This window comes from Ambystoma mexicanum, chromosome 1q (genome assembly GCF_040938575.1).
Source record: "Ambystoma mexicanum isolate Mex_15411 chromosome 1q, UKY_AmexF1_1, whole genome shotgun sequence".
NCBI lineage: Eukaryota > Metazoa > Chordata > Amphibia > Caudata > Ambystomatidae > Ambystoma > Ambystoma mexicanum.
The window spans coordinates 593,062,189-593,084,375 of NC_090922.1; the positions used below are offsets into that span (position 1 = coordinate 593,062,189).

At 52.6% G+C, this 22,187-nt stretch overlaps 19 non-coding genes across 19 annotated transcripts; all 19 read left to right on the forward strand.

The window, feature by feature from the left end:
- The first annotated feature begins 406 nt into the window (after positions 1 to 406).
- Positions 407 to 522, forward strand: LOC138564513 (U5 spliceosomal RNA). Its single transcript, XR_011300460.1, has one exon. It is a non-coding gene; the product is annotated as a U5 spliceosomal RNA (small nuclear RNA).
- Positions 523 to 1,298: 776 nt separating this feature from the next.
- On the forward strand, positions 1,299 to 1,414 carry LOC138564514 (U5 spliceosomal RNA). Its single transcript, XR_011300461.1, has one exon. It is a non-coding gene; the product is annotated as a U5 spliceosomal RNA (small nuclear RNA).
- Positions 1,415 to 2,190: 776 nt separating this feature from the next.
- On the forward strand, positions 2,191 to 2,306 carry LOC138564515 (U5 spliceosomal RNA). Its single transcript, XR_011300462.1, has one exon. It is a non-coding gene; the product is annotated as a U5 spliceosomal RNA (small nuclear RNA).
- An 805-nt stretch (positions 2,307 to 3,111) lies between these two features.
- Positions 3,112 to 3,227, forward strand: LOC138564518 (U5 spliceosomal RNA). The gene has a single exon (XR_011300464.1). It is a non-coding gene; the product is annotated as a U5 spliceosomal RNA (small nuclear RNA).
- Positions 3,228 to 4,033: 806 nt separating this feature from the next.
- Positions 4,034 to 4,149, forward strand: LOC138564519 (U5 spliceosomal RNA). The gene has a single exon (XR_011300465.1). It is a non-coding gene; the product is annotated as a U5 spliceosomal RNA (small nuclear RNA).
- A 770-nt stretch (positions 4,150 to 4,919) lies between these two features.
- On the forward strand, positions 4,920 to 5,035 carry LOC138564988 (U5 spliceosomal RNA). The gene has a single exon (XR_011300910.1). It is a non-coding gene; the product is annotated as a U5 spliceosomal RNA (small nuclear RNA).
- A 776-nt stretch (positions 5,036 to 5,811) lies between these two features.
- LOC138564520 (U5 spliceosomal RNA) lies at positions 5,812 to 5,927 on the forward strand. Its single transcript, XR_011300466.1, has one exon. It is a non-coding gene; the product is annotated as a U5 spliceosomal RNA (small nuclear RNA).
- An 805-nt stretch (positions 5,928 to 6,732) lies between these two features.
- On the forward strand, positions 6,733 to 6,848 carry LOC138564521 (U5 spliceosomal RNA). Its single transcript, XR_011300467.1, has one exon. It is a non-coding gene; the product is annotated as a U5 spliceosomal RNA (small nuclear RNA).
- An 806-nt stretch (positions 6,849 to 7,654) lies between these two features.
- Positions 7,655 to 7,770, forward strand: LOC138564522 (U5 spliceosomal RNA). The gene has a single exon (XR_011300468.1). It is a non-coding gene; the product is annotated as a U5 spliceosomal RNA (small nuclear RNA).
- Positions 7,771 to 8,576: 806 nt separating this feature from the next.
- LOC138564523 (U5 spliceosomal RNA) lies at positions 8,577 to 8,692 on the forward strand. The gene has a single exon (XR_011300469.1). It is a non-coding gene; the product is annotated as a U5 spliceosomal RNA (small nuclear RNA).
- A 776-nt stretch (positions 8,693 to 9,468) lies between these two features.
- Positions 9,469 to 9,584, forward strand: LOC138564524 (U5 spliceosomal RNA). Its single transcript, XR_011300470.1, has one exon. It is a non-coding gene; the product is annotated as a U5 spliceosomal RNA (small nuclear RNA).
- Positions 9,585 to 10,360: 776 nt separating this feature from the next.
- On the forward strand, positions 10,361 to 10,476 carry LOC138565118 (U5 spliceosomal RNA). The gene has a single exon (XR_011301034.1). It is a non-coding gene; the product is annotated as a U5 spliceosomal RNA (small nuclear RNA).
- A 799-nt stretch (positions 10,477 to 11,275) lies between these two features.
- LOC138564525 (U5 spliceosomal RNA) lies at positions 11,276 to 11,391 on the forward strand. Its single transcript, XR_011300471.1, has one exon. It is a non-coding gene; the product is annotated as a U5 spliceosomal RNA (small nuclear RNA).
- Positions 11,392 to 12,197: 806 nt separating this feature from the next.
- Positions 12,198 to 12,313, forward strand: LOC138564526 (U5 spliceosomal RNA). The gene has a single exon (XR_011300472.1). It is a non-coding gene; the product is annotated as a U5 spliceosomal RNA (small nuclear RNA).
- Positions 12,314 to 13,083: 770 nt separating this feature from the next.
- On the forward strand, positions 13,084 to 13,199 carry LOC138564989 (U5 spliceosomal RNA). The gene has a single exon (XR_011300911.1). It is a non-coding gene; the product is annotated as a U5 spliceosomal RNA (small nuclear RNA).
- A 776-nt stretch (positions 13,200 to 13,975) lies between these two features.
- On the forward strand, positions 13,976 to 14,091 carry LOC138564527 (U5 spliceosomal RNA). The gene has a single exon (XR_011300473.1). It is a non-coding gene; the product is annotated as a U5 spliceosomal RNA (small nuclear RNA).
- An 805-nt stretch (positions 14,092 to 14,896) lies between these two features.
- Positions 14,897 to 15,012, forward strand: LOC138564529 (U5 spliceosomal RNA). Its single transcript, XR_011300475.1, has one exon. It is a non-coding gene; the product is annotated as a U5 spliceosomal RNA (small nuclear RNA).
- An 806-nt stretch (positions 15,013 to 15,818) lies between these two features.
- On the forward strand, positions 15,819 to 15,934 carry LOC138564530 (U5 spliceosomal RNA). The gene has a single exon (XR_011300476.1). It is a non-coding gene; the product is annotated as a U5 spliceosomal RNA (small nuclear RNA).
- Positions 15,935 to 16,704: 770 nt separating this feature from the next.
- Positions 16,705 to 16,820, forward strand: LOC138564531 (U5 spliceosomal RNA). Its single transcript, XR_011300477.1, has one exon. It is a non-coding gene; the product is annotated as a U5 spliceosomal RNA (small nuclear RNA).
- The last annotated feature ends 5,367 nt before the right edge of the window (positions 16,821 to 22,187 follow it).

The following is a 22,187-nucleotide window of genomic DNA, read 5'->3' on the forward strand; positions in this document are numbered from 1 at the left end:
CCCTGTGTCCTGAGAAAGGAGAGAGCGGGCTGCTTTTTCAACATCCTGGGGGAGGAGCCCCATCTCTGGGGCCCAAAAGAAAATCTCACGCCTGCCTCCCAGAAGCCCTAGACCTTATGTAAACGAGGGGAGTCCTCAGGCAAAGGCAGACTCTGCCTGCCTTTTGGCCAATGTCACATGGCCTGCGGTCTGGAGAAATTTGCATACCCACAATCCCCTGCCAGGTTTCATGACTTTGGATGGGATTGCTTGCAAATAAAGTCATTCTGCCACGGGTTCGGAGCCCGATAGCATTCTCCATTCGCTTCATCTCAAAAAGCGTCATCGTGTGCACTGCTTCACTAAGTCACCCTGAGCTAGTGAGGTGTTGCATTTTTTGCGGCCGCAGTCGGGGCCACTAGAGCGCATACTCTGGTTTCTCTTCAAACCGAATAAATCTTTCGCCTTTTACTAAAGATTTCCGTGGAGAGGAACATTAAAGAGTTTCACTCAATTTTTTGAAGCCCTGCCAAGTGCAGGGTTACCTATGCTGGTTAAAAAAAAAAAGAAACAGAGCAAATGAAAGCGCAAAGCCTGCTTTTCAGCTGTTGGCTTGCACCCCCCAGCTGTCAGTCAGCCTTTGCAGGGGTCCTCGCAGCACAGCCAGGCTGATGCTTTGCAGTGGTAGCCAGAGGGGGGAGCCTTTAGCTAATGCTTGCTGCTGTCGCCACCTGCTGGTGAGCCAGCAGAGGCTGGCTCCAAGCTAGCATCCAGGAGGATATGGCCCCAGTGGGCAGGGGTTTGGGCCCGGGCCCCGATCGGCTGACGAACGCCTGACAAACGCCGTCCTTTGCCCGCTGGCAGCCCAGGAGGCCCAGCACCCGTGCAAGACAGGGTGAGGGCGGAAAATGACCCCTGTGTCCTGAGAAAGGAGAGAGCGGGCTGCTTTTTCAACATCCTGGGGGAGGAGCCCCATCTCTGGGGCCCAAAAGAAAATCTCACGCCTGCCTCCCAGAAGCCCTAGACCTTATGTAAACGAGGGGAGTCCTCAGGCAAAGGCAGACTCTGCCTGCCTTTTGGCCAATGTCACATGGCCTGCGGTCTGGAGAAATTTGCATACCCACAATCCCCTGCCAGGTTTCATGACTTTGGATGGGATTGCTTGCAAATAAAGTCATTCTGCCACGGGTTCGGAGCCCGATAGCATTCTCCATTCGCTTCATCTCAAAAAGCGTCATCGTGTGCACTGCTTCACTAAGTCACCCTGAGCTAGTGAGGTGTTGCATTTTTTGCGGCCGCAGTCGGGGCCACTAGAGCGCATACTCTGGTTTCTCTTCAAACCGAATAAATCTTTCGCCTTTTACTAAAGATTTCCGTGGAGAGGAACATTAAAGAGTTTCACTCAATTTTTTGAAGCCCTGCCAAGTGCAGGGTTACCTATGCTGGTTAAAAAAAAAAAGAAACAGAGCAAATGAAAGCGCAAAGCCTGCTTTTCAGCTGTTGGCTTGCACCCCCCAGCTGTCAGTCAGCCTTTGCAGGGGTCCTTGCAGCACAGCCAGGCTGATGCCTTGCAGTGGTAGCCAGAGGGGGGAGCCTTTAGCTAATGCTTGCTGCTGTCGCCACCTGCTGGTGAGCCAGCAGAGGCTGGCTCCAAGCTAGCATCCAGGAGGATATGGCCCCAGTGGGCAGGGGTTTGGGCCCGGGCCCCGATCGGCTGACGAACGCCTGACAAACGCCGTCCTTTGCCCGCTGGCAGCCCAGGAGGCCCAGCACCCGTGCAAGACAGGGTGAGGGCGGAAAATGACCCCTGTGTCCTGAGAAAGGAGAGAGTGGGCTGCTTTTTCAACATCCTGGGGGAGGAGCCCCATCTCTGGGGCCCAAAAGAAAATCTCACGCCTGCCTCCCAGAAGCCCTAGACCTTATGTAAACGAGGGGAGTCCTCAGGCAAAGGCAGACTCTGCCTGCCTTTTGGCCAATGTCACATGGCCTGCGGTCTGGAGAAATTTGCATACCCACAATCCCCTGCCAGGTTTCATGACTTTGGATGGGATTGCTTGCAAATAAAGTCATTCTGCCACGGGTTCGGAGCCCGATAGCATTCTCCATTCGCTTCATCTCAAAAAGCGTCATCGTGTGCACTGCTTCACTAAGTCACCCTGAGCTAGTGAGGTGTTGCATTTTTTGCGGCCGCAGTCGGGGCCACTAGAGCGCATACTCTGGTTTCTCTTCAAACCGAATAAATCTTTCGCCTTTTACTAAAGATTTCCGTGGAGAGGAACATTAAAGAGTTTCACTCAATTTTTTGAAGCCCTGCCAAGTGCAGGGTTACCTATGCTGGTTATAAAAAAAAAGAAACAGAGCAAATGAAAGCGCAAAGCCTGCTTTTCAGCTGTTGGCTTGCACCCCCCAGCTGTCAGTCAGCCTTTGCAGGGGTCCTCGCAGCACAGCCAGGCTGATGCTTTGCAGTGGTAGCCAGAGGGGGGAGCCTTTAGCTAATGCTTGCTGCTGTCGCCACCTGCTGGTGAGCCAGCAGAGGCTGGCTCCAAGCTAGCATCCAGGAGGATATGGCCCCAGTGGGCAGGGGTTTGGGCCCGGGCCCCGATCGGCTGACGAACGCCTGACAAACGCCGTCCTTTGCCCGGCGGGCTTTGCCCTGGCGGGCAAAAGAACCTGGCAGCCCAGGAGGCCCAGCACCCGTGCAAGACAGGGTGAGGGCGGAAAATGACCCCTGTGTCCTGAGAAAGGAGAGAGTGGGCTGCTTTTTCAACATCCTGGGGGAGGAGCCCCATCTCTGGGGCCCAAAAGAAAATCTCACGCCTGCCTCCCAGAAGCCCTAGACCTTATGTAAACGAGGGGAGTCCTCAGGCAAAGGCAGACTCTGCCTGCCTTTTGGCCAATGTCACATGGCCTGCGGTCTGGAGAAATTTGCATACCCACAATCCCCTGCCAGGTTTCATGACTTTGGATGGGATTGCTTGCAAATAAAGTCATTCTGCCACGGGTTCGGAGCCCGATAGCATTCTCCATTCGCTTCATCTCAAAAAGCGTCATCGTGTGCACTGCTTCACTAAGTCACCCTGAGCTAGTGAGGTGTTGCATTTTTTGCGGCCGCAGTCGGGGCCACTAGAGCGCATACTCTGGTTTCTCTTCAAACCGAATAAATCTTTCGCCTTTTACTAAAGATTTCCGTGGAGAGGAACATTAAAGAGTTTCACTCAATTTTTTGAAGCCCTGCCAAGTGCAGGGTTACCTATGCTGGTTAAAAAAAAAAAAGAAACAGAGCAAATGAAAGCGCAAAGCCTGCTTTTCAGCTGTTGGCTTGCACCCCCCAGCTGTCAGTCAGCCTTTGCAGGGGTCCTCGCAGCACAGCCAGGCTGATGCCTTGCAGTGGTAGCCAGAGGGGGGAGCCTTTAGCTAATGCTTGCTGCTGTCGCCACCTGCTGGTGAGCCAGCAGAGGCTGGCTCCAAGCTAGCATCCAGGAGGATATGGCCCCAGTGGGCAGGGGTTTGGGCCCGGGCCCCGATCGCCTGACAAACGCCTGACAAACGCCGTCCTTTGCCCGGCGGGCTTTGCCCTGGCGGGCAAAAGAACCTGGCAGCCCAGGAGGCCCAGCACCCGTGCAAGACAGGGTGAGGGCGGAAAATGACCCCTGTGTCCTGAGAAAGGAGAGAGCGGGCTGCTTTTTCAACATCCTGGGGGAGGAGCCCCATCTCTGGGGCCCAAAACAAAATCTCACGCCTGCCTCCCAGAAGCCCTAGACCTTATGTAAACGAGGGGAGTCCTCAGGCAAAGGCAGACTCTGCCTGCCTTTTGGCCAATGTCACATGGCCTGCGGTCTGGAGAAATTTGCATACCCACAATCCCCTGCCAGGTTTCATGACTTTGGATGGGATTGCTTGCAAATAAAGTCATTCTGCCACGGGTTCGGAGCCCGATAGCATTCTCCATTCGCTTCATCTCAAAAAGCGTCATCGTGTGCACTGCTTCACTAAGTCACCCTGAGCTAGTGAGGTGTTGCATTTTTTGCGGCCGCAGTCGGGGCCACTAGAGCGCATACTCTGGTTTCTCTTCAAACCGAATAAATCTTTCGCCTTTTACTAAAGATTTCCGTGGAGAGGAACATTAAAGAGTTTCACTCAATTTTTTGAAGCCCTGCCAAGTGCAGGGTTACCTATGCTGGTTAAAAAGAAACAGAGCAAATGAAAGCGCAAAGCCTGCTTTTCAGCTGTTGGCTTGCACCCCCCAGCTGTCAGTCAGCCTTTGCAGGGGTCCTCGCAGCACAGCCAGGCTGATGCCTTGCAGTGGTAGCCAGAGGGGGGAGCCTTTAGCTAATGCTTGCTGCTGTCGCCACCTGCTGGTGAGCCAGCAGAGGCTGGCTCCAAGCTAGCATCCAGGAGGATATGGCCCCAGTGGGCAGGGGTTTGGGCCCGGGCCCCGATCGGCTGACGAACGCCTGACAAACGCCGTCCTTTGCCCGCTGGCAGCCCAGGAGGCCCAGCACCCGTGCAAGACAGGGTGAGGGCGGAAAATGACCCCTGTGTCCTGAGAAAGGAGAGAGCGGGCTGCTTCTTCAACATCCTGGGGGAGGAGCCCCATCTCTGGGGCCCAAAAGAAAATCTCACGCCTGCCTCCCAGAAGCCCTAGACCTTATGTAAACGAGGGGAGTCCTCAGGCAAAGGCAGACTCTGCCTGCCTTTTGGCCAATGTCACATGGCCTGCGGTCTGGAGAAATTTGCATACCCACAATCCCCTGCCAGGTTTCATGACTTTGGATGGGATTGCTTGCAAATAAAGTCATTCTGCCACGGGTTCGGAGCCCGATAGCATTCTCCATTCGCTTCATCTCAAAAAGCGTCATCGTGTGCACTGCTTCACTAAGTCACCCTGAGCTAGTGAGGTGTTGCATTTTTTGCGGCCGCAGTCGGGGCCACTAGAGCGCATACTCTTGTTTCTCTTCAAACCGAATAAATCTTTCGCCTTTTACTAAAGATTTCCGTGGAGAGGAACATTAAAGAGTTTCACTCAATTTTTTGAAGCCCTGCCAAGTGCAGGGTTACCTATGCTGGTTAAAAAAAAAAAGAAACAGAGCAAATGAAAGCGCAAAGCCTGCTTTTCAGCTGTTGGCTTGCACCCCCCAGCTGTCAGTCAGCCTTTGCAGGGGTCCTTGCAGCACAGCCAGGCTGATGCCTTGCAGTGGTAGCCAGAGGGGGGAGCCTTTAGCTAATGCTTGCTGCTGTCGCCACCTGCTGGTGAGCCAGCAGAGGCTGGCTCCAAGCTAGCATCCAGGAGGATATGGCCCCAGTGGGCAGGGGTTTGGGCCCGGGCCCCGATCGGCTGACGAACGCCTGACAAACGCCGTCCTTTGCCCGCTGGCAGCCCAGGAGGCCCAGCACCCGTGCAAGACAGGGTGAGGGCGGAAAATGACCCCTGTGTCCTGAGAAAGGAGAGAGCGGGCTGCTTCTTCAACATCCTGGGGGAGGAGCCCCATCTCTGGGGCCCAAAAGAAAATCTCACGCCTGCCTCCCAGAAGCCCTAGACCTTATGTAAACGAGGGGAGTCCTCAAGCAAAAGCAGACTCTGCCTGCCTTTTGGCCAATGTCACATGGCCTGCGGTCTGGAGAAATTTGCATACCCACAATCCCCTGCCAGGTTTCATGACTTTGGATGGGATTGCTTGCAAATAAAGTCATTCTGCCACGGGTTCGGAGCCCGATAGCATTCTCCATTCGCTTCATCTCAAAAAGCGTCATCGTGTGCACTGCTTCACTAAGTCACCCTGAGCTAGTGAGGTGTTGCATTTTTTGCGGCCGCAGTCGGGGCCACTAGAGCGCATACTCTGGTTTCTCTTCAAACCGAATAAATCTTTCGCCTTTTACTAAAGATTTCCGTGGAGAGGAACATTAAAGAGTTTCACTCAATTTTTTGAAGCCCTGCCAAGTGCAGGGTTACCTATGCTGGTTATAAAAAAAAAGAAACAGAGCAAATGAAAGCGCAAAGCCTGCTTTTCAGCTGTTGGCTTGCACCCCCCAGCTGTCAGTCAGCCTTTGCAGGGGTCCTCGCAGCACAGCCAGGCTGATGCCTTGCAGTGGTAGCCAGAGGGGGGAGCCTTTAGCTAATGCTTGCTGCTGTCGCCACCTGCTGGTGAGCCAGCAGAGGCTGGCTCCAAGCTAGCATCCAGGAGGATATGGCCCCAGTGGGCAGGGGTTTGGGCCCGGGCCCCGATCGGCTGACAAACGCCTGACAAACGCCGTCCTTTGCCCGGCGGGCTTTGCCCTGGCGGGCAAAAGAACCTGGCAGCCCAGGAGGCCCAGCACCCGTGCAAGACAGGGTGAGGGCGGAAAATGACCCCTGTGTCCTGAGAAAGGAGAGAGCGGGCTGCTTTTTCAACATCCTGGGGGAGGAGCCCCATCTCTGGGGCCCAAAAGAAAATCTCACGCCTGCCTCCCAGAAGCCCTAGACCTTATGTAAACGAGGGGAGTCCTCAGGCAAAGGCAGACTCTGCCTGCCTTTTGGCCAATGTCACATGGCCTGCGGTCTGGAGAAATTTGCATACCCACAATCCCCTGCCAGGTTTCATGACTTTGGATGGGATTGCTTGCAAATAAAGTCATTCTGCCACGGGTTCGGAGCCCGATAGCATTCTCCATTCGCTTCATCTCAAAAAGCGTCATCGTGTGCACTGCTTCACTAAGTCACCCTGAGCTAGTGAGGTGTTGCATTTTTTGCGGCCGCAGTCGGGGCCACTAGAGCGCATACTCTGGTTTCTCTTCAAACCGAATAAATCTTTCGCCTTTTACTAAAGATTTCCGTGGAGAGGAACATTAAAGAGTTTCACTCAATTTTTTGAAGCCCTGCCAAGTGCAGGGTTACCTATGCTGGTTAAAAAAAAAAAAGAAACAGAGCAAATGAAAGCGCAAAGCCTGCTTTTCAGCTGTTGGCTTGCACCCCCCAGCTGTCAGTCAGCCTTTGCAGGGGTCCTCGCAGCACAGCCAGGCTGATGCCTTGCAGTGGTAGCCAGAGGGGGGAGCCTTTAGCTAATGCTTGCTGCTGTCGCCACCTGCTGGTGAGCCAGCAGAGGCTGGCTCCAAGCTAGCATCCAGGAGGATATGGCCCCAGTGGGCAGGGGTTTGGGCCCGGGCCCCGATCGCCTGACAAACGCCTGACAAACGCCGTCCTTTGCCCGGCGGGCTTTGCCCTGGCGGGCAAAAGAACCTGGCAGCCCAGGAGGCCCAGCACCCGTGCAAGACAGGGTGAGGGCGGAAAATGACCCCTGTGTCCTGAGAAAGGAGAGAGCGGGCTGCTTCTTCAACATCCTGGGGGAGGAGCCCCATCTCTGGGGCCCAAAAGAAAATCTCACGCCTGCCTCCCAGAAGCCCTAGACCTTATGTAAACGAGGGGAGTCCTCAAGCAAAAGCAGACTCTGCCTGCCTTTTGGCCAATGTTACATGGCCTGCGGTCTGGAGAAATTTGCATACCCACAATCCCCTGCCAGGTTTCATGACTTTGGATGGGATTGCTTGCAAATAAAGTCATTCTGCCACGGGTTCGGAGCCCGATGGCATTCTCCATTCGCTTCATCTCAAAAAGCGTCATCGTGTGCACTGCTTCACTAAGTCACCCTGAGCTAGTGAGGTGTTGCATTTTTTGCGGCCGCAGTCGGGGCCACTAGAGCGCATACTCTGGTTTCTCTTCAAACCGAATAAATCTTTCGCCTTTTACTAAAGATTTCCGTGGAGAGGAACATTAAAGAGTTTCACTCAATTTTTTGAAGCCCTGCCAAGTGCAGGGTTACCTATGCTGGTTAAAAAAAAAAAAGAAACAGAGCAAATGAAAGCGCAAAGCCTGCTTTTCAGCTGTTGGCTTGCACCCCCCAGCTGTCAGTCAGCCTTTGCAGGGGTCCTCGCAGCACAGCCAGGCTGATGCCTTGCAGTGGTAGCCAGAGGGGGGAGCCTTTAGCTAATGCTTGCTGCTGTCGCCACCTGCTGGTGAGCCAGCAGAGGCTGGCTCCAAGCTAGCATCCAGGAGGATATGGCCCCAGTGGGCAGGGGTTTGGGCCCGGGCCCCGATCGCCTGACAAACGCCTGACAAACGCCGTCCTTTGCCCGGCGGGCTTTGCCCTGGCGGGCAAAAGAACCTGGCAGCCCAGGAGGCCCAGCACCCGTGCAAGACAGGGTGAGGGCGGAAAATGACCCCTGTGTCCTGAGAAAGGAGAGAGCGGGCTGCTTTTTCAACATCCTGGGGGAGGAGCCCCATCTCTGGGGCCCAAAAGAAAATCTCACGCCTGCCTCCCAGAAGCCCTAGACCTTATGTAAACGAGGGGAGTCCTCAGGCAAAGGCAGACTCTGCCTGCCTTTTGGCCAATGTCACATGGCCTGCGGTCTGGAGAAATTTGCATACCCACAATCCCCTGCCAGGTTTCATGACTTTGGATGGGATTGCTTGCAAATAAAGTCATTCTGCCACGGGTTCGGAGCCCGATAGCATTCTCCATTCGCTTCATCTCAAAAAGCGTCATCGTGTGCACTGCTTCACTAAGTCACCCTGAGCTAGTGAGGTGTTGCATTTTTTGCGGCCGCAGTCGGGGCCACTAGAGCGCATACTCTGGTTTCTCTTCAAACCGAATAAATCTTTCGCCTTTTACTAAAGATTTCCGTGGAGAGGAACATTAAAGAGTTTCACTCAATTTTTTGAAGCCCTGCCAAGTGCAGGGTTACCTATGCTGGTTAAAAAAAAAAAGAAACAGAGCAAATGAAAGCGCAAAGCCTGCTTTTCAGCTGTTGGCTTGCACCCCCCAGCTGTCAGTCAGCCTTTGCAGGGGTCCTCGCAGCACAGCCAGGCTGATGCTTTGCAGTGGTAGCCAGAGGGGGGAGCCTTTAGCTAATGCTTGCTGCTGTCGCCACCTGCTGGTGAGCCAGCAGAGGCTGGCTCCAAGCTAGCATCCAGGAGGATATGGCCCCAGTGGGCAGGGGTTTGGGCCCGGGCCCCGATCGGCTGACGAACGCCTGACAAACGCCGTCCTTTGCCCGCTGGCAGCCCAGGAGGCCCAGCACCCGTGCAAGACAGGGTGAGGGCGGAAAATGACCCCTGTGTCCTGAGAAAGGAGAGAGCGGGCTGCTTTTTCAACATCCTGGGGGAGGAGCCCCATCTCTGGGGCCCAAAAGAAAATCTCACGCCTGCCTCCCAGAAGCCCTAGACCTTATGTAAACGAGGGGAGTCCTCAGGCAAAGGCAGACTCTGCCTGCCTTTTGGCCAATGTCACATGGCCTGCGGTCTGGAGAAATTTGCATACCCACAATCCCCTGCCAGGTTTCATGACTTTGGATGGGATTGCTTGCAAATAAAGTCATTCTGCCACGGGTTCGGAGCCCGATAGCATTCTCCATTCGCTTCATCTCAAAAAGCGTCATCGTGTGCACTGCTTCACTAAGTCACCCTGAGCTAGTGAGGTGTTGCATTTTTTGCGGCCGCAGTCGGGGCCACTAGAGCGCATACTCTGGTTTCTCTTCAAACCGAATAAATCTTTCGCCTTTTACTAAAGATTTCCGTGGAGAGGAACATTAAAGAGTTTCACTCAATTTTTTGAAGCCCTGCCAAGTGCAGGGTTACCTATGCTGGTTAAAAAAAAAAAGAAACAGAGCAAATGAAAGCGCAAAGCCTGCTTTTCAGCTGTTGGCTTGCACCCCCCAGCTGTCAGTCAGCCTTTGCAGGGGTCCTTGCAGCACAGCCAGGCTGATGCCTTGCAGTGGTAGCCAGAGGGGGGAGCCTTTAGCTAATGCTTGCTGCTGTCGCCACCTGCTGGTGAGCCAGCAGAGGCTGGCTCCAAGCTAGCATCCAGGAGGATATGGCCCCAGTGGGCAGGGGTTTGGGCCCGGGCCCCGATCGGCTGACGAACGCCTGACAAACGCCGTCCTTTGCCCGCTGGCAGCCCAGGAGGCCCAGCACCCGTGCAAGACAGGGTGAGGGCGGAAAATGACCCCTGTGTCCTGAGAAAGGAGAGAGCGGGCTGCTTCTTCAACATCCTGGGGGAGGAGCCCCATCTCTGGGGCCCAAAAGAAAATCTCACGCCTGCCTCCCAGAAGCCCTAGACCTTATGTAAACGAGGGGAGTCCTCAAGCAAAAGCAGACTCTGCCTGCCTTTTGGCCAATGTTACATGGCCTGCGGTCTGGAGAAATTTGCATACCCACAATCCCCTGCCAGGTTTCATGACTTTGGATGGGATTGCTTGCAAATAAAGTCATTCTGCCACGGGTTCGGAGCCCGATGGCATTCTCCATTCGCTTCATCTCAAAAAGCGTCATCGTGTGCACTGCTTCACTAAGTCACCCTGAGCTAGTGAGGTGTTGCATTTTTTGCGGCCGCAGTCGGGGCCACTAGAGCGCATACTCTGGTTTCTCTTCAAACCGAATAAATCTTTCGCCTTTTACTAAAGATTTCCGTGGAGAGGAACATTAAAGAGTTTCACTCAATGTTTTGAAGCCCTGCCAAGTGCAGGGTTACCTATGCTGGTTAAAAAGAAACAGAGCAAATGAAAGCGCAAAGCCTGCTTTTCAGCTGTTGGCTTGCACCCCCCAGCTGTCAGTCAGCCTTTGCAGGGGTCCTCGCAGCACAGCCAGGCTGATGCCTTGCAGTGGTAGCCAGAGGGGGGAGCCTTTAGCTAATGCTTGCTGCTGTCGCCACCTGCTGGTGAGCCAGCAGAGGCTGGCTCCAAGCTAGCATCCAGGAGGATATGGCCCCAGTGGGCAGGGGTTTGGGCCCGGGCCCCGATCGGCTGACGAACGCCTGACAAACGCCGTCCTTTGCCCGGCGGGCTTTGCCCTGGCGGGCAAAAGAACCTGGCAGCCCAGGAGGCCCAGCACCCGTGCAAGACAGGGTGAGGGCGGAAAATGACCCCTGTGTCCTGAGAAAGGAGAGAGTGGGCTGCTTTTTCAACATCCTGGGGGAGGAGCCCCATCTCTGGGGCCCAAAAGAAAATCTCACGCCTGCCTCCCAGAAGCCCTAGACCTTATGTAAACGAGGGGAGTCCTCAGGCAAAGGCAGACTCTGCCTGCCTTTTGGCCAATGTCACATGGCCTGCGGTCTGGAGAAATTTGCATACCCACAATCCCCTGCCAGGTTTCATGACTTTGGATGGGATTGCTTGCAAATAAAGTCATTCTGCCACGGGTTCGGAGCCCGATAGCATTCTCCATTCGCTTCATCTCAAAAAGCGTCATCGTGTGCACTGCTTCACTAAGTCACCCTGAGCTAGTGAGGTGTTGCATTTTTTGCGGCCGCAGTCGGGGCCACTAGAGCGCATACTCTGGTTTCTCTTCAAACCGAATAAATCTTTCGCCTTTTACTAAAGATTTCCGTGGAGAGGAACATTAAAGAGTTTCACTCAATTTTTTGAAGCCCTGCCAAGTGCAGGGTTACCTATGCTGGTTAAAAAAAAAAAAGAAACAGAGCAAATGAAAGCGCAAAGCCTGCTTTTCAGCTGTTGGCTTGCACCCCCCAGCTGTCAGTCAGCCTTTGCAGGGGTCCTCGCAGCACAGCCAGGCTGATGCCTTGCAGTGGTAGCCAGAGGGGGGAGCCTTTAGCTAATGCTTGCTGCTGTCGCCACCTGCTGGTGAGCCAGCAGAGGCTGGCTCCAAGCTAGCATCCAGGAGGATATGGCCCCAGTGGGCAGGGGTTTGGGCCCGGGCCCCGATCGCCTGACAAACGCCTGACAAACGCCGTCCTTTGCCCGGCGGGCTTTGCCCTGGCGGGCAAAAGAACCTGGCAGCCCAGGAGGCCCAGCACCCGTGCAAGACAGGGTGAGGGCGGAAAATGACCCCTGTGTCCTGAGAAAGGAGAGAGCGGGCTGCTTTTTCAACATCCTGGGGGAGGAGCCCCATCTCTGGGGCCCAAAAGAAAATCTCACGCCTGCCTCCCAGAAGCCCTAGACCTTATGTAAACGAGGGGAGTCCTCAGGCAAAGGCAGACTCTGCCTGCCTTTTGGCCAATGTCACATGGCCTGCGGTCTGGAGAAATTTGCATACCCACAATCCCCTGCCAGGTTTCATGACTTTGGATGGGATTGCTTGCAAATAAAGTCATTCTGCCACGGGTTCGGAGCCCGATAGCATTCTCCATTCGCTTCATCTCAAAAAGCGTCATCGTGTGCACTGCTTCACTAAGTCACCCTGAGCTAGTGAGGTGTTGCATTTTTTGCGGCCGCAGTCGGGGCCACTAGAGCGCATACTCTGGTTTCTCTTCAAACCGAATAAATCTTTCGCCTTTTACTAAAGATTTCCGTGGAGAGGAACATTAAAGAGTTTCACTCAATTTTTTGAAGCCCTGCCAAGTGCAGGGTTACCTATGCTGGTTAAAAAGAAACAGAGCAAATGAAAGCGCAAAGCCTGCTTTTCAGCTGTTGGCTTGCACCCCCCAGCTGTCAGTCAGCCTTTGCAGGGGTCCTCGCAGCACAGCCAGGCTGATGCCTTGCAGTGGTAGCCAGAGGGGGGAGCCTTTAGCTAATGCTTGCTGCTGTCGCCACCTGCTGGTGAGCCAGCAGAGGCTGGCTCCAAGCTAGCATCCAGGAGGATATGGCCCCAGTGGGCAGGGGTTTGGGCCCGGGCCCCGATCGGCTGACGAACGCCTGACAAACGCCGTCCTTTGCCCGCTGGCAGCCCAGGAGGCCCAGCACCCGTGCAAGACAGGGTGAGGGCGGAAAATGACCCCTGTGTCCTGAGAAAGGAGAGAGCGGGCTGCTTCTTCAACATCCTGGGGGAGGAGCCCCATCTCTGGGGCCCAAAAGAAAATCTCACGCCTGCCTCCCAGAAGCCCTAGACCTTATGTAAACGAGGGGAGTCCTCAGGCAAAGGCAGACTCTGCCTGCCTTTTGGCCAATGTCACATGGCCTGCGGTCTGGAGAAATTTGCATACCCACAATCCCCTGCCAGGTTTCATGACTTTGGATGGGATTGCTTGCAAATAAAGTCATTCTGCCACGGGTTCGGAGCCCGATAGCATTCTCCATTCGCTTCATCTCAAAAAGCGTCATCGTGTGCACTGCTTCACTAAGTCACCCTGAGCTAGTGAGGTGTTGCATTTTTTGCGGCCGCAGTCGGGGCCACTAGAGCGCATACTCTTGTTTCTCTTCAAACCGAATAAATCTTTCGCCTTTTACTAAAGATTTCCGTGGAGAGGAACATTAAAGAGTTTCACTCAATTTTTTGAAGCCCTGCCAAGTGCAGGGTTACCTATGCTGGTTAAAAAAAAAAAGAAACAGAGCAAATGAAAGCGCAAAGCCTGCTTTTCAGCTGTTGGCTTGCACCCCCCAGCTGTCAGTCAGCCTTTGCAGGGGTCCTTGCAGCACAGCCAGGCTGATGACTTGCAGTGGTAGCCAGAGGGGGGAGCCTTTAGCTAATGCTTGCTGCTGTCGCCACCTGCTGGTGAGCCAGCAGAGGCTGGCTCCAAGCTAGCATCCAGGAGGATATGGCCCCAGTGGGCAGGGGTTTGGACCCGGGCCCCGATCGGCTGACGAACGCCTGACAAACGCCGTCCTTTGCCCGCTGGCAGCCCAGGAGGCCCAGCACCCGTGCAAGACAGGGTGAGGGCGGAAAATGACCCCTGTGTCCTGAGAAAGGAGAGAGCGGGCTGCTTCTTCAACATCCTGGGGGAGGAGCCCCATCTCTGGGGCCCAAAAGAAAATCTCACGCCTGCCTCCCAGAAGCCCTAGACCTTATGTAAACGAGGGGAGTCCTCAAGCAAAAGCAGACTCTGCCTGCCTTTTGGCCAATGTCACATGGCCTGCGGTCTGGAGAAATTTGCATACCCACAATCCCCTGCCAGGTTTCATGACTTTGGATGGGATTGCTTGCAAATAAAGTCATTCTGCCACGGGTTCGGAGCCCGATAGCATTCTCCATTCGCTTCATCTCAAAAAGCGTCATCGTGTGCACTGCTTCACTAAGTCACCCTGAGCTAGTGAGGTGTTGCATTTTTTGCGGCCGCAGTCGGGGCCACTAGAGCGCATACTCTGGTTTCTCTTCAAACCGAATAAATCTTTCGCCTTTTACTAAAGATTTCCGTGGAGAGGAACATTAAAGAGTTTCACTCAATTTTTTGAAGCCCTGCCAAGTGCAGGGTTACCTATGCTGGTTATAAAAAAAAAGAAACAGAGCAAATGAAAGCGCAAAGCCTGCTTTTCAGCTGTTGGCTTGCACCCCCCAGCTGTCAGTCAGCCTTTGCAGGGGTCCTCGCAGCACAGCCAGGCTGATGCCTTGCAGTGGTAGCCAGAGGGGGGAGCCTTTAGCTAATGCTTGCTGCTGTCGCCACCTGCTGGTGAGCCAGCAGAGGCTGGCTCCAAGCTAGCATCCAGGAGGATATGGCCCCAGTGGGCAGGGGTTTGGGCCCGGGCCCCGATCGGCTGACAAACGCCTGACAAACGCCGTCCTTTGCCCGGCGGGCTTTGCCCTGGCGGGCAAAAGAACCTGGCAGCCCAGGAGGCCCAGCACCCGTGCAAGACAGGGTGAGGGCGGAAAATGACCCCTGTGTCCTGAGAAAGGAGAGAGCGGGCTGCTTTTTCAACATCCTGGGGGAGGAGCCCCATCTCTGGGGCCCAAAAGAAAATCTCACGCCTGCCTCCCAGAAGCCCTAGACCTTATGTAAACGAGGGGAGTCCTCAGGCAAAGGCAGACTCTGCCTGCCTTTTGGCCAATGTCACATGGCCTGCGGTCTGGAGAAATTTGCATACCCACAATCCCCTGCCAGGTTTCATGACTTTGGATGGGATTGCTTGCAAATAAAGTCATTCTGCCACGGGTTCGGAGCCCGATAGCATTCTCCATTCGCTTCATCTCAAAAAGCGTCATCGTGTGCACTGCTTCACTAAGTCACCCTGAGCTAGTGAGGTGTTGCATTTTTTGCGGCCGCAGTCGGGGCCACTAGAGCGCATACTCTGGTTTCTCTTCAAACCGAATAAATCTTTCGCCTTTTACTAAAGATTTCCGTGGAGAGGAACATTAAAGAGTTTCACTCAATTTTTTGAAGCCCTGCCAAGTGCAGGGTTACCTATGCTGGTTAAAAAAAAAAAAGAAACAGAGCAAATGAAAGCGCAAAGCCTGCTTTTCAGCTGTTGGCTTGCACCCCCCAGCTGTCAGTCAGCCTTTGCAGGGGTCCTCGCAGCACAGCCAGGCTGATGCCTTGCAGTGGTAGCCAGAGGGGGGAGCCTTTAGCTAATGCTTGCTGCTGTCGCCACCTGCTGGTGAGCCAGCAGAGGCTGGCTCCAAGCTAGCATCCAGGAGGATATGGCCCCAGTGGGCAGGGGTTTGGGCCCGGGCCCCGATCGCCTGACAAACGCCTGACAAACGCCGTCCTTTGCCCGGCGGGCTTTGCCCTGGCGGGCAAAAGAACCTGGCAGCCCAGGAGGCCCAGCACCCGTGCAAGACAGGGTGAGGGCGGAAAATGACCCCTGTGTCCTGAGAAAGGAGAGAGCGGGCTGCTTTTTCAACATCCTGGGGGAGGAGCCCCATCTCTGGGGCCCAAAAGAAAATCTCACGCCTGCCTCCCAGAAGCCCTAGACCTTATGTAAACGAGGGGAGTCCTCAGGCAAAGGCAGACTCTGCCTGCCTTTTGGCCAATGTCACATGGCCTGCGGTCTGGAGAAATTTGCATACCCACAATCCCCTGCCAGGTTTCATGACTTTGGATGGGATTGCTTGCAAATAAAGTCATTCTGCCACGGGTTCGGAGCCCGATAGCATTCTCCATTCGCTTCATCTCAAAAAGCGTCATCGTGTGCACTGCTTCACTAAGTCACCCTGAGCTAGTGAGGTGTTGCATTTTTTGCGGCCGCAGTCGGGGCCACTAGAGCGCATACTCTGGTTTCTCTTCAAACCGAATAAATCTTTCGCCTTTTACTAAAGATTTCCGTGGAGAGGAACATTAAAGAGTTTCACTCAATTTTTTGAAGCCCTGCCAAGTGCAGGGTTACCTATGCTGGTTAAAAAGAAACAGAGCAAATGAAAGCGCAAAGCCTGCTTTTCAGCTGTTGGCTTGCACCCCCCAGCTGTCAGTCAGCCTTTGCAGGGGTCCTCGCAGCACAGCCAGGCTGATGCCTTGCAGTGGTAGCCAGAGGGGGGAGCCTTTAGCTAATGCTTGCTGCTGTCGCCACCTGCTGGTGAGCCAGCAGAGGCTGGCTCCAAGCTAGCATCCAGGAGGATATGGCCCCAGTGGGCAGGGGTTTGGGCCCGGGCCCCGATCGGCTGACGAACGCCTGACAAACGCCGTCCTTTGCCCGCTGGCAGCCCAGGAGGCCCAGCACCCGTGCAAGACGGGGTGAGGGCGGAAAATGACCCCTGTGTCCTGAGAAAGGAGAGAGCGGGCTGCTTCTTCAACATCCTGGGGGAGGAGCCCCATCTCTGGGGCCCAAAAGAAAATCTCACGCCTGCCTCCCAGAAGCCCTAGACCTTATGTAAACGAGGGGAGTCCTCAGGCAAAGGCAGACTCTGCCTGCCTTTTGGCCAATGTCACATGGCCTGCGGTCTGGAGAAATTTGCATACCCACAATCCCCTGCCAGGTTTCATGACTTTGGATGGGATTGCTTGCAAATAAAGTCATTCTGCCACGGGTTCGGAGCCCGATAGCATTCTCCATTCGCTTCATCTCAAAAAGCGTCATCGTGTGCACTGCTTCACTAAGTCACCCTGAGCTAGTGAGGTGTTGCATTTTTTGCGGCCGCAGTCGGGGCCACTAGAGCGCATACTCTGGTTTCTCTTCAAACCGAATAAATCTTTCGCCTTTTACTAAAGATTTCCGTGGAGAGGAACATTAAAGAGTTTCACTCAATTTTTTGAAGCCCTGCCAAGTGCAGGGTTACCTATGCTGGTTAAAAAAAAAAAGAAACAGAGCAAATGAAAGCGCAAAGCCTGCTTTTCAGCTGTTGGCTTGCACCCCCCAGCTGTCAGTCAGCCTTTGCAGGGGTCCTCGCAGCACAGCCAGGCTGATGCCTTGCAGTGGTAGCCAGAGGGGGGAGCCTTTAGCTAATGCTTGCTGCTGTCGCCACCTGCTGGTGAGCCAGCAGAGGCTGGCTCCAAGCTAGCATCCAGGAGGATATGGCCCCAGTGGGCAGGGGTTTGGGCCCGGGCCCCGATCGGCTGACGAACGCCTGACAAACGCCGTCCTTTGCCCGCTGGCAGCCCAGGAGGCCCAGCACCCGTGCAAGACAGGGTGAGGGCGGAAAATTACCCCTGTGTCCTGAGAAAGGAGAGAGCGTGCTGCTTCTTCAACATCCTGGGGGAGGAGCCCCATCTCTGGGGCCCAAAAGAAAATCTCACGCCTGCCTCCCAGAAGCCCTAGACCTTATGTAAACGAGGGGAGTCCTCAGGCAAAGGCAGACTCTGCCTGCCTTTTGGCCAATGTCACATGGCCTGCGGTCTGGAGAAATTTGCATACCCACAATCCCCTGCCAGGTTTCATGACTTTGGATGGGATTGCTTGCAAATAAAGTCATTCTGCCACGGGTTCGGAGCCCGATAGCATTCTCCATTCGCTTCATCTCAAAAAGCGTCATCGTGTGCACTGCTTCACTAAGTCACCCTGAGCTAGTGAGGTGTTGCATTTTTTGCGGCCGCAGTCGGGGCCACTAGAGCGCATACTCTGGTTTCTCTTCAAACCGAATAAATCTTTCGCTGAAGATTTCCGTGGAGAAGAGCTGTCTGGCGAGGAGGAGGAGCTGCTGCAGTCTAGGGGGCCTGCATTGTGCAGTGCCCCCTTCTTTCCGGTTCGAGAAGCCTCTATCATCATGACCTCTCTGCTGAGACCTGGGACCAGAAGACATCATGTTGTTCGCTTTTGTTTGATGGGAGCCTCGGACCTGTCTTTTATGACGAGACTGGACTTCAGCCGGATCATTATCCAGAAGACGCTAGGAGTGACCCCTGCAGAGCTGAATTGCTTGGTAAAGCTGCCTGGAAAGAATGAAAACTTTGATGTGAGTTTCAAGGATGCTGCCTGTTTGCAGAACTTCTGGAGGAAGTATGAAGAAGCTAAGGGAATGGACCCTATGCGCAGATTTACTGTGGAGCCCTTGTCTGACCGTGAAGTGAAGGTGGTGACTGTGCAATTCTACAACGAATCCATCTCAGAGCATGACATTGAAACCTGGCTGAAGAGACATTGCACTGTGGTCTCTGCATGCAGAAGAGTGCTGGATGACGACACCATATGGACTGGAGCAAGAAAATGGCTGGTTAAGTTGCAAGCTGATCCGCAAGGTGTCCATGGAGTGCGTCATCTTCCGAGCATTGTGATGTTGGGCAACAACCGAGGTGATGTCATGTATCACGGAATGCCAAAGCTCTGCAGGAACTGCGGGGAAATGGGCCACCTAGCAGTGGCATGCCAGAAGGTGCAATGTAAGAACTGCGGCGCTGACCATGAAACTAACCGTTGCAAACTTCAGAGAGCATGTTTTCTGTGCGGTGAGAGGGGTCATGTGTACAATACGTGCCCGTTATCATATGCGAACATTATGAAAAAGAAAACCCAGCCTCAGGAAGAAGAAGGAAGGGTGGAAGAGGAAGAGCATTGTGACTCTATTGAGGTGGACGCTCCAGAGGAATACAGCTCTGAGAAAGAAATGCAACTTTTGGTACAAGACGTCAGCGATGATGAAATAGAAGTTGTGCCTGATACAAGGGCTGGCAGGCTTCCAGCATGGAATAAGCGTAAACTTTTGGACCAAGTAGGTGAACAAGGTTTACATAAGAAACAAGCTATGGCACTACAAACCCTGACTTCTGGTAGTGAATCGCTGATATCGGAAGCCTCGGGGAAACCTGCTGCTTCTAGCAGTGAATTTGAAGTGGAGCCACCCTCTGGTCTGGGGATCTCAGACTTGTCTTTGGAGTTGGTAAAGGAGTGTGAGCCAGGCTCAGCCCGGAGCAATAAGGAAGATAATGTTCCAGAGTCGAGTGAGGTGTTCAAATCAGGAGAGACACAGAATATTGATGAAGGGGTTGCAGAGACACCTTTTTCAACGCCTCTACTGCTGTATGAAAGTACAGATGAAGCTACCTCTTATCCTCATGAGCAAGCCCTTTTGGTGCGAGATGGTGTGCAACAGGAAGAGTGTGGTACATTGGATGTGGGAGTGCAACTGAAGGATTTGCCGGTTTTGAGCTCTGAAGGAGACCCTTTAGTGAGCCTCCCGAAACCAAGACGGAGGGGTAGTGAAAGGAAGAAAGATCGCCTCAAAAATGCCATTAATGATGGATAAGTTTTTTTTGTGGTCCACATTGTTATCCTTGATGGCTTTGACAGTTTCATCGGTCAATGTGCGCAGTATGTGTTCAGTGCAGAAACAGCGTGCTGTTTTTGGTGGTCTAAAGGGGGTCAAATCTGATGTCCTCTTCTTACAAGAATGTGGGATCCCTTTTATGAGAAATTACAAGTACTTGAAAGATCAATGGACTGCTGGCAACTCTTATTGGTCGGGGTCAAATGTAGAAAGAGCTGCAGGAGTGGGAATCCTTATGACTGGACACGATTTTGAGGTCATTTCTGTCATGGAGGCTGAACCTGGACGCCTTTTGTGTGTTGATGCTGACTTGCATGACTGTAAGTTGAGACTCATTAATGTGTATGCTCCTACTACGTGTCACGGCAGGAAATCGCTTTTTGCAAGACTGCGCGTATTGCTAGTGACAGACAGGCATGTTGTTTTAGGTGGTGATTTTAACTGCATCATGAGACCTCTGGATAGTAGAAGAGGTATACTGGATGAATCGAGTAGAGTGTTGAAAGGCCTGTTGAAAGATACATCTCTTGTAGACACGGGTCTCACGCTGAAACGTGGTAGAGCAGATTACACATGGTTTAATGCTTCTGGCTCTTCTTTTGCCAGACTGGATTATTTGTTTACTTCAAGGGCAGTTAAACCGTTAACCTTTGTTTTAACACCTGTTTTTTTTTCGGATCACAAAAGACTGGATTTGACTGTTGAACTTCCAGGGGTTCAGCCTAAGGGTCCTGGGAAGTGGAAATTGAATTGTTCCTTGCTTGATGATGTTACGGTGACGTCAAGTTTCACTAATCGTTATAGAGAATGGCAGAGTTTGAAGGTGTGCTTCAGTACATTGGGTGAATGGTGGGATATGGTGAAACATCGTGCTAGGGGTTTCTTTATGGCAGTAGGGAGGAGGGTGGCCGGGGAAAAGAAGAAGAGAATTGTGGGTTTGCAAAGAAGGCTGCAGAATCTAGTCCACTTACAGGATATGGGTTTTCCTGTACAAGAGGATGTGCAGCTGGTGAAAGATGTGCTACAAGAGGATTATGGAGAAGAGGAAAAGAAAGTTGTTTTCCAAAGTCGACTTCAGCATTTGGATGAAAATGAAACCTGTAGCAGGTATTTCTTTAAGAAGTTGGGGAAGAAGAAAGAAAGAATGTCTGCTATTAAGGACGCTGTTGGGAATGTGGTGACTGATCAGGCACGATTGAGAGCTACTGTTAGAGATTTCTATGAGGCACTTTATGAAGAGCAAGAGGTGGATGTGGATGTTGGTGATGGGTTTTTACATTATTTAGATAGGCCTTTGACAGACACACAACTGCAAGCCCTTGAAGGTGGCCTAACACTGGATGAAGTTGAGAGGTCTGTTTTCTCTTTTCAGTTAGGGAAGTCTCCTGGATCTGATGGGTTGCCTATTGAGTTTTTTAGGGTTTTTTGGGATCTGGTGAAGGCTGATATGGTAGAGGTGTTTGCAGAATGTCTGAGAGATAAAACATTGAGTGAGAGTATGAGAGATGGGGTGATTTCTTTGCTTTACAAGAATAAAGGAGAGAGAATTGATCTAAAAAATTGGAGGCCTATCACTCTCCTTAATGCTGATTATAAGGTCTTAGCAAAGGTTTTGATGTTTCGTCTTCAGAAGGTGATTGGTGCTTTGGTACATCCAGGTCAAGGGTGTGGTGTTCCTACAAGGTCTGTCACAGACAATCTACTCATTTTGAGAGACGTATGTTTTTACGCTAAAGAAAGGAATTTTCCATTGACCATTGTGAGCTTGGATCAGGAAAAAGCATATGATCGTGTTAATCACAAGTATATGTGGCGTGTCTTGCGAGCGATGGGAATGAGCGACATTTTTGTTGGTTGGCTGAAAGTGTTTTATGCAGACATGGTAAGTAGAGTTATGGTGAACGGCTTTGCCTCAGACCCATTAGCTGTAAGATCTGGGGTAAGACAGGGATGCCCCCTGTCAGCGTTGTTATACGTACTGTGCTTAGAACCTTTTTTGAGAGCAGTAAGAAGTAATCAGCGTATTGCTGGTTGTTTTGTTCCGGGTGGAGGGCAGGTAGAAGTAAAAGCATTGGCATACATGGACGATGTGTCCATTGTGTGCAGCGACACGCCATCGGTTTTGGAGGCCATGAAGGTGGCAAATAGCTATGGGCAGGCTTCAGGCTCTAAGATTAATGCAGACAAGAGTGAGGCTTTTTGCATTGGCCCATGGCGGGACACAAGTATCATTCGGAATGTGGTGAGTGTGCGAGTGGATCAGGTGAAGGTGTTGGGTATAATTTTTGATAGGAATGTTAGTGGAATTAAGAGTTGGTTGGAGGTAGTGGGGAAAGTTAAACGAAAATTGGATATGTGGTCAAGTCGACAACTCACCATGTCTGGGAAGATTTTGATTTTGAAATCTATTATTTTACCCACGTTATTGTTTGTTGCAAATGTGTTCCCCCCGGACAGGACGACATGCAAGGCTGTAAATCGTTTGATGTTTGTGTTTTTTTGGGGTAGTAAGGTGGAGAGGGCCTCAAGGGTGGTTTTGATGTTGCCTGTTGAGAAGGGAGGGAAGGGGGTTCCTGATTTTCTTTTCACTGCTATGTCAATGTTTGTGGCACGCATTGTGAAGGAGATTGTTTCCCTTTCTTCACCCTATGGTTTTTTTGCTAGGTTTTATTTTGGGAGGTTTATGAGAAGGATGGGTATGCTCACTCACACAAATACTGTCCCATTCTCGTGGGATTGCCCAATGCTGTACAAAAAAGCTTATGATTTCATTGTGAAATTCAAACTACATGATCTACCACTCGAACTTTGGAATGCGAAAGCTATTTCATGTTTTGTTCTGGACTCTGTCCCAGTTCAACTGGTTTCATCGTTCTCTGCCCCAATTTCACGTACAATTTGGGGTAACCTGTCCAGTAAACAATTGTCCAACGGGCAGAAAGAC